The 14030-nt window shown below is 38.3% G+C and overlaps 1 protein-coding gene across 2 annotated transcripts in view; it reads right to left on the minus strand.

Annotated features, from left to right (window-relative positions):
• Positions 1-1264: 1264 nt before the first annotated feature.
• Positions 1265-14030, minus strand: part of BCKDHB (branched chain keto acid dehydrogenase E1 subunit beta) — a 219477-nt gene continuing 206711 nt past the window's right edge. Inside the window, exon 11 of one of the 2 annotated variants that reach the window (XM_019729566.3) lies at positions 1265-1577. The gene's annotated coding sequence lies outside the window, so the exon portion shown is untranslated. Of the gene's footprint in view, positions 1578-8934; positions 10928-14030 lie in introns of those variants that run through there. The other variant, XM_074333225.2, reaches the window with a different exon arrangement.

Consider the following 14030-nt stretch of genomic DNA (forward strand, 5'->3'; position numbering starts at 1 on the left):
ACTTTTTTCTTACCTAGCCAGAAGTCAAAGATGAGGTAGACTCTAAATTGGTTACAATCAGTATCTCAAACACAATATCAAGCACCCAAGTTCTTTTCATCTCCCTGCTCTTGTGTTCCCAGTATGTTGAGTCAGCCCTAAGGATGTAATGGTCAAAATGGCTCCGCCTTTTCAAACCTAAGGGCCACAGGAGGAAAAGGGATTATCTTTATTAGGAGTGAGGAAATTTTCTCTAAAAAAACCCCCTAGAATTCTGCCCCTCATATTTCATCGTCCAGAAATGGGTCTTATAAAATCAACATCCTAAAGCAAGTGCTGACAAAAGGGAATGGGATTATGACAATTGGTTTAGACCAGTGAAGATGGAGGATGGGATCACATTCCCCTGAAGCACAAGTCTATGTGGAGGAGAGGGATAGGAAGGGGATGAATGGTGGGCGTATGTGTTGGGTAGGCTGCAATGTCTCCTGACGGTGTCCTGCCTTTTGGTCTTCATTCCTGGGGCTCCAACACAGTTATCCAGTCTTCCCAGGAGGACAAACTCTGTACCATTTTCTCATTCCAGGCCCCAAACAGAATCTAGGGACATACACACCATAGCTCATAGGTCATAACAGTTAATTGGCTTAGGAGAGGCAAATAGCTGGGAATGGAGAAGGGAGAGGAAGGGAGTTCAAATCACCGTGCTTCTAAATTGCCCCTCTACCAGTATATCAGTTTTTTGTAACTAATGTGGTAGATTATGTTATTTTCCCCAAATTATGTTCAGCCTTTTTCTTTGAGAGGATTAAACATTTCTGCCCGTTGCGTTTGACCTGCAGTCTTCCTCTGTAAGGCAGGACTATACTTCTCCATCCCACTGGGTCAGGCCTGGCCATCTGATAACCTTTGGCCAATAAAACATGAGGCGACGTGATGCATGTACCTTTGCAACAGAAGTTGTAGGAGCCAACACACTTCTGCACTGCTCTTTTCCCGCTTCTACCAGACCAAAATAGGAACTGTTCCCTCAGCCTAAGCCCAAAATGGAAAAGATATGGAACAGAATTAAGGCTGCCCCTCAGTCTGCAAGTACATGAGAGAGAAATAATGGTTAGTCATTATAGGCCGCTGTGATTCCAGTGCTTATATAGATCCACAGCGTGACCTAGCAGAAGTTGACTGATACAGTAAACATAAATGGGAAAATAATAACCAACTAAAATGGATTATGATATCAAAGAAAAGAATTTAACAGACATAAGAGGAAAATAGACAACACAAATTTATGAACAAAGAAAGTATAATATTTATTTGACTTTATAAATAAGAATCTTTTGACTACAATTCATGGATTGGCACAATGGTTCTTTGAATTTTTTTAAAGAGTCATTTCAAATTGACCTGTTTATAGGAGAGACTTCCAGGGCAGTGGTGTAGCGAAGGGAGAATCAGGGAGGATATAATCCCCTGGAGAGTGGGATGGACATTTGGGTAGAAACAGGTGGTGCAGATCAGGGCAACAGGATGAGTGCTGAACTGGAACATCTACAGAGACTCTACGCACACCCCCGGCGTGAACACCTCACTGATGTCACCTGAAAGTGATTTACATAGGGATTTTCAGTGAAATGCGTGCATAGATGTTAGCAATACAAAGAAAATATATTTCAAATCTAATGCAGATAACCCTTGGCTCCATACAATTAGAATCATAAGCTCTCTAGATTAGAAGGGATTTCAAATGCCATTTGTTATCTTAATGCTATTTTAATAAATTTCTTCCTCACACAGCTTTAGCAGAACCAAAATTGATAAGCCACAATTTATGGCTTGATATTTTCAGAACCCTAAATATTATAAAATAATACTATGTCTTCTAAATCTTATTAAACAAATTTGACAGTTGAAAGGAATATAAAAGAGGTACTTTTTAGCCTAGAATCCATGATTATCAAAAATGCATCATTATTCATATGCCTATGTTACTGTTACCTCAAAATATTCATTTTTCTGAAGGTAGGATTTATTCATTTTATTGCCGTTTTATAACAGTGCTAGATACATAAAAAATTCAGTTACTGTTTTTTAATTGATTGATATCTTGCTTTATTGACTCTGATGTTGCAGAATGAAATGTCACAGAACTGTTCAGACATTAAAGACTAGTATAAAATTGTTTTGGGTACCTCCAAATTAGAGGATTGCTATAATGTACCATAAATAAAATACATCTTAGCCTAGAAGTAAATTAAAAATCTCACTTTCAAATTTCACAAATAATTAGCACTTTAATTTCTGTCAGAAATACAGATTTGGATGGAGAGGCTGATGCTGGATTCTAAGTTAGCTTCGTAGTTCTTGTGCCTAACAGATCTGTGGGCCACTTTTGGAAACCACATGTTATTTTGGCATTTCTTTGGATTTATTATAAAAGTAGCACATTATTTCCAGTTCCTGGGCCATCTGAAATAAGTAAAAATTCTACGTTGGTGTTGCAGGCAGTTAATGACTGGATGAGCCCCAGCTTTCCACATGCCAAACCTAAAGCAAAGATGGCTAGAAACTGACTTGAAGAGTCCCATAATAACAGAAACTGACTTGAACCTCACTTAAATATAAACCAAATACCATAAAGAGGTCTGAAATAATCCAAACCTCCTTTTTTCTTTATTAGTTCTGTTTGTCTTTTTTTGGTGGTGGTGGTGGTGGTGTTTTCAGTACCCTTGAAACTTTCCTGGGTTCTAGTCTCAACTGAAAGTGCCAGAAAAACAACACAAAATACTGTGATTGTATTTATGGCCTACCCAGAAGTGGGAAGCACTGGAAATATCAAGACACCATAATTAAAGTCCATCCAATTACAATTCTTTCAACAAAGAATACAAATAACAAGTCAGTAGCCAATGTGGCTTTGAAAGGGACTAAGTCTGAGGCCCACTGTGCTTATAAATAAGCACATCTATATAAAAATCGGAAGTAGAAAAGAAGAAATGAAACTGCTTATTTGGGACTGACTGAAAGGCAAAGTGTGAGCATATGTAAGTGACATCTGCTCCAAATCCCAGTATCCATTTTAACTATTAATATTGATGCCATTCCTGCTAAAAATTTTCAGTTAAGAGTTCAGTAAAAATGGATAGTTAAACTTTATATTAATTCCTTGCTTCTGTACAATATCTTGAAGATACATTATAAAAATAATTTTAAAAGTAGAAAAGAAATAAAAATATGGATCATCTACCTGAACAACCAACTTCTGAATGATTGAGACTGAATCTTACAATTTGTACAGATTTTCAATATGAGCAATAAATCAGTATATATTGGACAACTACCATATTATCAGCATCCTGTAGACTGCAGAACAAGTGACTGAAAATTTTGGTTCCAGTAACTGAAACAGGGACGATCAGCTTTAGGAGGAAAATGATGGATTTTATTTTAGACATGTTATGTGTTGAGTTGTATTCGGCAGGCACTTGGATATTGAGAGCCTGGGGTAAACCTGGGAGGTAGAAATGGGTGTTAATTGACTGTAAGGTGAGTATAATCTAGGAAGAGAAGATGATGACAGAACTACACATGACACTTATATTAGGTGGACTGGGTAAAACAGAGAAACCAGATAGAGTACAGGACCAGCTCTATGGGTGTGTGACCTGTGCAGTCTCACAAGACTCCACGCTCAAAGGCCTCCAAGACTAGTGAAATGCTCCATTGTTACAGCCTTGAAGTTCTTCAAGATTTTATTTCTGAACTTGTATTTTGTAACTAATGTTGGATGGGTAAATGGAGCATGTCCGTGAGTAGAGGAAATATGCTCAATACGCATGTCCACCATGCCTTGCCTCCCTATACACAGATAGCGTCCGTGATGTCTCCTGAGAACAGAATTCCAGTGTCCACAATGCGTGGGAGTTCAGCAAGATTCAAAGTGAACACAAGGTAAGCATGTTCCATCTTCAACTCAGTCAGAGGTGTTGCGGAAGCCTGAAAGTCCTGAAAGGCCATGATTTCTGTTCAAACCAGTATTTGCTGGTTTAAAAGAAATCAATGGCATTCAAAGAAACATGAAATGACTAAAAACCCTCTTGCATCCTTTCTTATGTTACTTCCCTGTATTAGCCAACCACTTATACTGAAAATGATGGCAGAACAAAACGTAAAGATAAGGCAACCGACAGTTCCTTTTCCTTTCAGTCCTTCCTTACTCATCAGAAGCTGATGTTAGAGAGTGTTGGTAGGATGTGTGCATATCAAGACGTGGCTTTGTTTTTTTCCCAAAACTATTCTTTTTTTAGTATTATTAGTTTCAGGTGTACAAGACAATGTAATAGTTAGACATTTATCATTCATACCCCTCACAAAGTAATAGCCCCCGCCCCAATCTACTACCCCTCTGATATCACATACAACTGTTACATTTCCACTGTCTCTATTCCTAATTCTGTACTCCACTTCTTGTGACCATATATATATAATTATAGTTTACATTCATTATTATTCAGCTTCACCTTCAGGTGTACAGAGCAGTGATCAGGCATCTACATCTTCCCTGAAGTGGTCTCCCTAATAAGACAAGTATCCATTGGATACCCTACAAAATCTTTACAATATTGATAATATTCCCCAAACTGACTTTCGTATCCCCGTGGCAATTGTGGTTACCGATTGTGCTTTCTAATCCCGTCACCTTCTCCCTCATTCCTGCCCCCCCTCCCATCTAGCAACCTCAGTTTTTCCTCTATTTCTCTGAGACTGTTTCTGATTAGTTCATTCATTTATTCTTTTCTTTAGATTCCACATATAAGTAAGATCATATGGTATTTGTCTTTCTCTGTCTGACTTATTTCACTTAGCGTAATGTTCTCTCTAGGTCCATCCATGTTGTTGCAAATGGTAAGATTTAATTCTTCTTTATGGCTGAATAATACTCCACTGTATAAATGTACCACAGTTTCTTAATCCAGTCATTTACCGATGGGCATTTTAGTTGTTTCCATGTCTTGGCTATTGTGTATAGTGCTGCAATAAACATAGGGGTGCATAAATTTTTTTGAATTAGTGTTTTGGATTTCTCTGGATAAATACCTAGGAGTGGAATCGCTGGATCATAAGGTAGTTCCATTTCCAGTTTTTTGAGATACCTCCATACTGATTTCCATAGTGGCTGCACCAATCTGCAATCCCACCAACAGTGCATGAGGGATCCCTTTTCTCCACATCCTCGCCAGCACTTGTTCTTTGTTGATTTATTGATGATAGCCATTTTGACTAGAATGAGGTGATATCTCAATGTGGGTTTTATTTGCATTTCTCTAATGATTAGTGAGGTTGAGTATTTTTTCATATGTCTGTTTGCCATCTGTATGTCCTCTTTAGAAAAATGTTTCTTCGTGTCCTCTGCCCAATTTTTCAATTGGGTTGTTTATTTTTTTGGAGTTGAGTTGAATGAGTTTTTTAAATAAACTTTGGATATTAACCCCTTATCAGATATATCATTGACAAATATCTTCTCCTATTCAGTAGGATCCCTTTTTGTTTTATTGATGGTTTCCTTTGCTGTGAAAAAATTTTTTAGTTTGACGTAATCCCATGTTTATTTTTTCTCTTCCCTTGCCCGATGGGATATATCAGTAAAAATATTACTCTGTGTAATGTCTATAAACCTTCTTCTTATATTTTCTTCTAGATGTTTTGTGGTTTCAGATCTTACATTTAAATCTTTAATCCATTTTGAATTTATTCTTAAGACATGACATTTAAAAAGTCTGTTTTGTGCAGAGATTCCACTATTCTGTTAAGAATGAAATACATATGGTTATATGAGCCAAAAAGTACTGATTATGTAATTTCAGTAATCCTACATATAAACTAAATGCTCTTATATTTGCATTTAAAATTGTTGTGCAATATAAAAATAAACAGTAAAATTTATACTATCAATTTAAAATTTTAATTTTACTTTACTTAGAATGACATTAAATAGCAAATAGAGAAACAGCACCACAAGTGAAGAGAGAAACTGGAAGACAAAGGAAAAACCTTGATATTTTACTATCTTTAATGGTACTTTTCCTGCTTTTTGAACAAGGGAGTCCACATTTTCATTTTGCACTGGGCTCGATGTGAGAGGATCATTAGGGTGAAGGAGAACCAAGATAATCAGAGACATGAAAGTCTGACAGAACTTCTGGTTATTTGCTCAAATACAGCCATGGAAAAGTTCTCATGCTGGGGGTGGGAGGTGACAAGACTTTTCATGTCTACTCTCCCAGCTGGCATAGGTCCAGGGCTCCTTGGAGATGGCTCACCTCTGAAATCTGCCTTTCTTCTCTCCTGTGCCCAGGCTAGGGATTGAGAATAGATATTGAACATGGAGGTTAACTAGGTAAACTTTGAGAGAGAAATATGGGGCAATTAGCAGAACTGAAAGCCAGATTTCAAAGGATTTAGGAGTCAGCAAAGAGAACATGATTGCAGCAAGAATACATTACACCTCAGAAAGAGTACTGGAAATCTAGATGGATGGATGGATAAATAGATAAGCTGACTTATGTACCTTCCTTTCTACTCTGTAGATTAGGCACTATTATTATGAAATGGAAAAATGGGAGATGTTTATAACAAAATATATGAAAACCAGGAGCAACACTGAAAATATTGTGTAAGACATTCTATGTAGAACAAAATATCACTTTGAGGTCAACAGGACACTGGGTTATAAGTTAAAATTGGATTTCCATACACAGGTAACTTCATTTTTTCCTTTTTAAAAAATGTTCCTCTCACCACTAAAGGAAAATGGTGCTATGTCTATGAGCAGGATACTAGAGTTACTCTAAACAGTAGGCTATATTTGGTGCTTTCCCTCCCACTTACAGGTATGTGCTATGGTACACTAAGCATCCATACCTTTTCCTCAAGATAGAATTGCTTCCCATGATAAGCATCTGCCTGTTGTTGCCTAGAGATGGGAATTCAATCTGTGCCTTTGAAAGATGTTTCTCTCAATATGAAGCCAACTGGCTCACTTGGGACTTGGCTCTATAACGTCTGCCTCATTAACACCTAATGAGTAGAGCTCAATGCCAAACAGGGAAATTCCTGCTTTGATTATTGCAGGTTCAAGGTTATGTCATTGGTCTAGAAACTGAAAATGGTTTGCAGAGAATTGAAACACACTCAGTACTTATAAAAAACACAAACTGCATATACCATAAGACTATTTTGAGTGATTATATCTAAAGACTAATACCAGTTGTAGTGAGATCGTTTGCTTTTCAAATATTTCCAAAAGTGTCATATTCTAGCCTCCTTCTCAGAATGAATTCCTGGCCCCAATGTTGCTTTCAACAGGTTCAATGATTATACAGAGAAAGCCAAAATAGGAGCAAATCTATCTTTCCATGAATTGCCAACACTTGTTCCTGTTATCATGAGTCTGTTTTAACAGTGTGAACAAGTCTGGGTTTTAATCTCAGCTGAGAGTCCCAGAATTTGAAGCTCCTGACAAAAGATTGGGTTCACTCACTTGGATGTAAGTGGCTGTAACAAAGAGTCTTGAAGAAAAAGTGAGGACAAAGAGTCTCCACTAACCTCCGAAATAAACTGATAAATCCCTTTTACTTGTAGAATAATACTTGTCTGAAAATTACTTTGAACACTCAGAGAGCAGGGCTGTCCTCTCACCACCATTTAATGGCTCAGGCGTACCCACCACTCATCAAGACAGAAATAAACCCAGATCTCCTTCATCTCACTATCCATCAAATACTCTCCTCAGGTTCAATAACAATGCCTAATCCAAGTATCTGTGCATCTCTGCAAGCCTTGTTTGTAGCTGCCAGTAGAACATTTCAGAGCCTTGGTCATTTGCGCTGTGTCTTGAGGATGTTACCCTGTTTCCCCAAAAATAAGACCTAGCCAGATAATCAGCTCTAATGTGTCTCTTGAAGCAAAAGTTAATATAAGATCCCTCCTTATTTTACTATAAGACCGGGTCTAATATAACATAACATAACATAACATAACATAACATAACATAACATAACATAACACTGGGTCTTATATTAATTTTTGCTCCAAAAGACGCTTTAGAGCTGATTGTCCGACTAGGTCTTATTTTCGGGGAAACATGGTAGCTAGTTGTTCTTTTCTTCCTTAGTTGGTCTTATTCATTTCGGGTTTAGTGTTAATTGCATGTTGGAATTCACAGTAAAAATACAAATATCTAGGTGATAAACACCCTCTAAATGCACACGATATATACACACGAACTTAAGTAAGAAGCTTCAAACATCACTGGAGGACCATTATTAGTCATTCCAAACTTAGAAAGAAAGGGTATGGTGGGCTGGTTGGAAACATTTGTGAATTATCTGTAACTTTTACCTCACTGCTCCAAATGTCTGTGAGCCAATGGCATAAGGAACAGGGATTCTGTTGTCCATAGTGAGCCCCAGTGCGCAGTATGGAGCTGTAAGACTACGAGCAAGCCGAGGGTTGTCCAAATGTTACTCACCTACAAGTCACTGGAAAAGTGCACAACTGCCACATAGTAACATCATCTTTGCACTGTTACTCTCTTCCTATTTTTATGTTGACCTTCTCAGGTCTTAGAGAGTCAAGTTTATCTATTTTAAAAGAAAACTTCAAATGACTGTTGTACTCCTTCTGCTTAACTGGATTGTATGTTCTGGGGAGCGTGAACTTGATCCTACATTTCTTTTGTAATCTCCTTGACCCACAGCCCTGTATTATGCTCATAATAACATAGTTCGTTCAACGATGCTCAAAAATTAGGTCAGCTTTTCTAACCTCATGGAGTTTAGTACATGAATAATTTTCTACACACAAAGCATAGAAAATTCAAAATATTAATTTCCATGAGTGATGGAAAGGGAATGGAGAAAAAACTGCATACAAAACTCATAGGGCTTCAGACATTGATATTCTGCACAATCTTTTATTTGAAGAGACAAGAAAATAAATGTATCCTAAAGATAGGTTGTTGAAAAAAAAAGTTTCTGGTAATCGAAAACATATTAGCCCTTGGAATTACATGGTAGCCTCAGCCTTTTTAGCAATGCTTATGTCAATATGCTCAATCAGATTCTCACCAAAGAAAAGGAGAAGTGGAAAAGGCAGAGAGAAGCAGAAATAAAGGTGGCCTTTTGAAACTACTTTTGTCTTCACGGTTTGTGCTCAGATTTGAAGAGCATTCACTGTTTTCTTTGCTAAAAATTTTCCAAACATCATCAAACTGAGAACTTGGGGCATCTTGTCTGGTTTTGGGTAGAGAGTAATTACCATCTGCACCCTACAAATGTGGGTAAGCTTGCACTGAAATAAACTATCCAAATCCATGACGAGCATCAAAATTGTAGGCATAAAGAGCAAAGCGGAAAATTGTAGTATGACAAAATAGCTACATTTAATTATGTAAAATTACATAGAATTTTCATCTTCTTGAGAGGTGCTTTATTTAAACATACATCCAAAGGCACGTCTTTGGTTAATGTAACTTTCATTTCAAGTCAGGGAGCTGACAGAACATTTATTAAGTTTAAAATTCAAGCAGGCTGCAATTTTTTTAAGTTTGGGGGCCACTTGTTTGAGAAAGTGTCCTTTAAAACTGTGAGGCCAACAATCTCCTTTTCTCACATCAAGTCTTACATGTGCCCCCACCTTTGAAGGCTTTTCTGCTCTCTTCCACAGGATAAATACCTATTTTAGGTTCCAGACTCTACTAAAAATGCTCTTCTAGGGAGCATTCCAAGAGATAATGTTCTTTTTTTTTTTCACTATTATTAAAAATTATAGGGTAAAAGGAATCAAATAGATGATGATCTTCTAAAGGCTTGGCAGGTTCTATGACAATTTTTGATTGCCTTTACCCTTGGGACACCCCAGAGAAGCTACAAAAGTGACCAAGCACTATTCCAGCACTATTCCCAGGAGGGGCACTCTGGACAGCTTGCTGGCTGGCTGGAGGACTAAAAAAAAAAATCAATGATGTCAACCTCTGACTACATTGGAAGTCATTAGGCATCATCATGCCCGTTATTTACCTTGACCTCTATGGCTCCTTTTGGTGGAAAGCATCAGTGCAACTTCTATACAACCAGTTCTATCTTCACTATGAGAGATTGATTGAATCAGGCACTAGGGGCTCAAGAGTTCACTGAGTCAAAATGAGATCTGACTTCTCTGATCTAAGGGATTGAAGGTAAGAGAGGAAATTACCAAAGACAGCATTAAAGCAAGATTGAATGGACCGTCATAAAGAAGAAACAGAAAGTTTCGGTACTTGGCACTTGAAGCCTGAGGAGATAAGTGCTGTTCTCCTGGCACATAACTGTCATTTAATAAATGTGGGTCCCGCCAAGTCCTGTCATGCCTCACCATCTCCCATCACCATTTTAAAAGTTCAAAATCAGCTGTAAGAAAAGGTTGGGTATTTTGTTAACTTGTCTGAGAACTTTAGAGCTGACGATAGGACAGCATTCTTTTCATTCTGAGGTGAAATTTTCTTGACAAGTGTTCAGAAAAAGTGTACAGACCTCTAGTTAGACCAGTCTATTGAACAACAAATGGGTATGTCTCCTCTCCTTCCTGAGTGGCATTAAAACGATAATGAAGAAAATTTTTTAAAAGTATACATGCCAATGACAAAGAAACGGAAGAGGGGACAGGAGTGCATCGTCAAAAAAAATGAAACAAGTGAGAGGAGCTGTGCCAGAAGAAGACAACCCAACAATGGGAGGAAGGGCAGTGGAGCAAGAACCATCCAACAGGAAGCAGTGGCGCCAAGGCCCTTGGAGGGTCTCAGTGTGGCAGACGGCAGGACTGAGCAAGGGGAAGAAAACTGGAGGTTCTCTTCCCTCACCTTCAGGAGAACAAAAAGTTGTCCACCTCCCCATGGAGACCAGAGGTTTAGCGCCTAGAGAAATTGAGAGAGAGAGCCTTTCAGATCAGGAAAACCTGAGTCAGAGCAAAAATAAAACAATGCGCAAGGTGGAAATCACAGAATTTAATGTTACACCCAGACCCCAGATCTCAGCAGCACTGAATAAATTAGGCTGCCACCCTTTTGGTGGGAGATTAGAACATTTTTCTTGAGAAAAAGCCTCAGAGGAAGTCCTTTTCTATACCAACAATGTTGGGCCCTCTCGAAGTGATAGCTCTTTGCCTAATCATCCAGAAATGAAGGCCACTGCTTGTCATGCCACACAACCAGAGGTCACCCAGTTAGCTTTTAAAAAAGTAATTTATTGAGGTGATAGTCACAAAATTAAAATTAACCATTTTAAAGTGAACAATTCAGTCGTATTTAGTACATTTATAATGTTGTGCAACTACCACCTCTACCTAGTTCCAAAACATTTCCATCATTCCAAAGAAAAACCCCTCAACCATTTCTCCCCTTTCTCCCTTTTCCCCAGCCCCTGGCAACACCAATCTGCATCCTGTCTCCATGGATCTATCCATTTTGGATGTTTCATATAACTGGGTCATACAATATGTGACCTTTTAGAGCTGACGTCTTTCACTCCGCATAAGGTTTTGAAGGTTCATCATGTTGCAGCATATCTCAACATTCATTTTTATGGTTGACTAATATTCCATTGCATGAATATACCACAATACAAATCAGCTGTTGATGCTTCAGTCTTGGAAAAAACACATTTGGCAACCACCACATATAAAACAAAAGAGAAAAACAAAATAAACAGAAAAATGGAAACTGTAGGAAACAAGCCAGGCTACCTTGGCCCCTTGGCTTGAAATAGGGTTTGGTCAATGGGAAGCACTGACAGGTCATTGGGGGGTAGGAGGAGAGACCAGGACATGTACCTTTCTTTCCCCTCATGCTGTTTCAGTAGCTGTTGCTTCCCTGTGGCCACATCTCTTGTCAGGTAGCCCCTCCTCCATGACTGTAAATCTGACTAGGCTTCAGGACCATTCCTTCACCCCTGCTCCTTCGGACAAGAGGTAGCAATGACTTCCCACAGCTGTGGGTTCCTAGGTGCTTCACCCTCCCTTCCCAGTTCCCTACATCTACCTAGACCTTTGCCTTTTATTAAACTCTAGTCAATTAAAACATTTGAATGTGACATCTCTTTTCTGCTGTGACCCTAATAAACTTATAAGTCTTAACAGAAAGGGTTAAATTTTTATAAAGGCATTAGCATAGTACTGTAAAAGGTGAATTGTTTCTTTTTAAATCTTCCATTCTCAGATTACCTAACAAATCATTTGTGCTGAGAAAGAGAAAGAGAGAGAGAGAGAGAGAGAGAGAGAGAGAGAGAGAGAGAGAGAGAGAAGAGGAGAGGAGAGGAGAGGAGAGGAGAGGAGAGAAGAGGGGAGAGGGGAGAGGGGAGAGGGGAGAGAGGGTATGGGGGAAGAATAGAGTTTAAGAGGGAGAAAGAAAAAACATATTTATTTCAGTTCTTGCAATAATCAGACAGACAAAAAGAGTCTTTAGTACTGGTACATAGGGACTGTGTTTTAAAGAATAGAAGGTTATGCAATGCTTAATACTTGCTAACAATTTAGTAAAGTATATATGCAGTACTTTATTACTTTGTATAAAAAACACTCTAAAAATAAATTCTCTTTTATTATGATATATCTCATGGTCCCCACTCTAACACTGCTGTAATGTTCTCTATTCCTACGCAAGAAAAATCCTAATAATAGTTGTAATCATAATATACATATATTTTACATCCTGATTTTTCCACTTAATAGTATATAATGAGCATGTTTCCATGTTGCTACATAACTTTCATAATCATCACTTTACAAATTCTATATTGTGTCTAATCATATGGATGTACCATATATCACAAACCACTGCTGTTCCATTTTTTCCTAGGCAATTTCCCCATAATCTACATGAAAATTGTTACTCTGCACAAAATAACATTAAAAAAATTTGATAGCCCTGAGGTTTTTCCTTAGAAGAGTAAACCAAGTTAGGACTCAAGTCTTGCTCTAAGATTTACATTGGCCTGCAGGATTGGCAGGTGAATTGGCCAATGGTCTGTGTGTACTGAGAAACAGAGGAGCCTTGCGGAAAAGACATGTCAGAGAAGAGGGAGCTGGGGACTTAGACCAATAACAATGCTTGAGCCTCGAGAGGGACAGCGGTTCTAAATATAAGTCAGTCTGTTACCAATGAACAGTTGCATGGCCTGTTTCACCAAATATCCAAGAGATATTAGGGGCACACAGCCACACTATTTGGGAACCCATGAATCTCAAAGGGAGATAGAGGTTTTCCTGCTCCCAAGGAGAACACAGAGCACTGTCACTGCTCCAGGGACCCAATGATGAACAGCATCAATAGCATCCACACCTATACTTAGTCCCTGTGGGGAGCTTTGAGGGCTGCAGGGCTGCAGTAAGTGCCAGCTGCAAATGGCCTCTGTGGAGCAGCATCTCCAAGGTGCCTCCCACAGCTGCTGGCAGCAGACATTTCTGTAGGTTGCTGGAGCACCATGGACTCCATGTGGGTCAAAGGACTGTTCAAAAGCAACCATCCAGCAATTCCCCCAAAATAATATGGAAATCCTATGAGGCTGCCTAGCAATTGGAATAAATTAAACACAAAACAACAACAACAACAAATGACTTGTTACTATTAATGGGGCTTTTAATTTTTCCTCTGGATGAAGGTAACTGAGGAACGATAAATTGTACTTTACAATTTTTATGTTAGGTGGAGGGCACAGACATTCACAACATTGTTTTCTTTGAATATTTCACATAAATATTTCTTTGAAATATTTCACATAAAAGATGAAATGAGGGTGAAAGTAAACATATGCTTCAACAGAAGTATGGGGAATTTACACAAAGTAGTCCCAAAGAAAAATTTGCTATTAGACTGACAAGAAGTATATTAAACTTCTTTGAAAAAGAAAACTCCCAAGGGCTCTTTTTCAGCTACATGGGGAAGTTTAACAACAGTTGTAAGGGCTCATGAATTCAGTAAAGAATTTTATATGAATAAGTTTCCAAACAGGAAGGCTTCTAAA

This window comes from Rhinolophus sinicus, chromosome 2, assembly GCF_057876585.1.
Source record: "Rhinolophus sinicus isolate RSI-liver-muscle chromosome 2, RSI-T2T, whole genome shotgun sequence".
Taxonomy (NCBI): domain Eukaryota; kingdom Metazoa; phylum Chordata; class Mammalia; order Chiroptera; family Rhinolophidae; genus Rhinolophus; species Rhinolophus sinicus.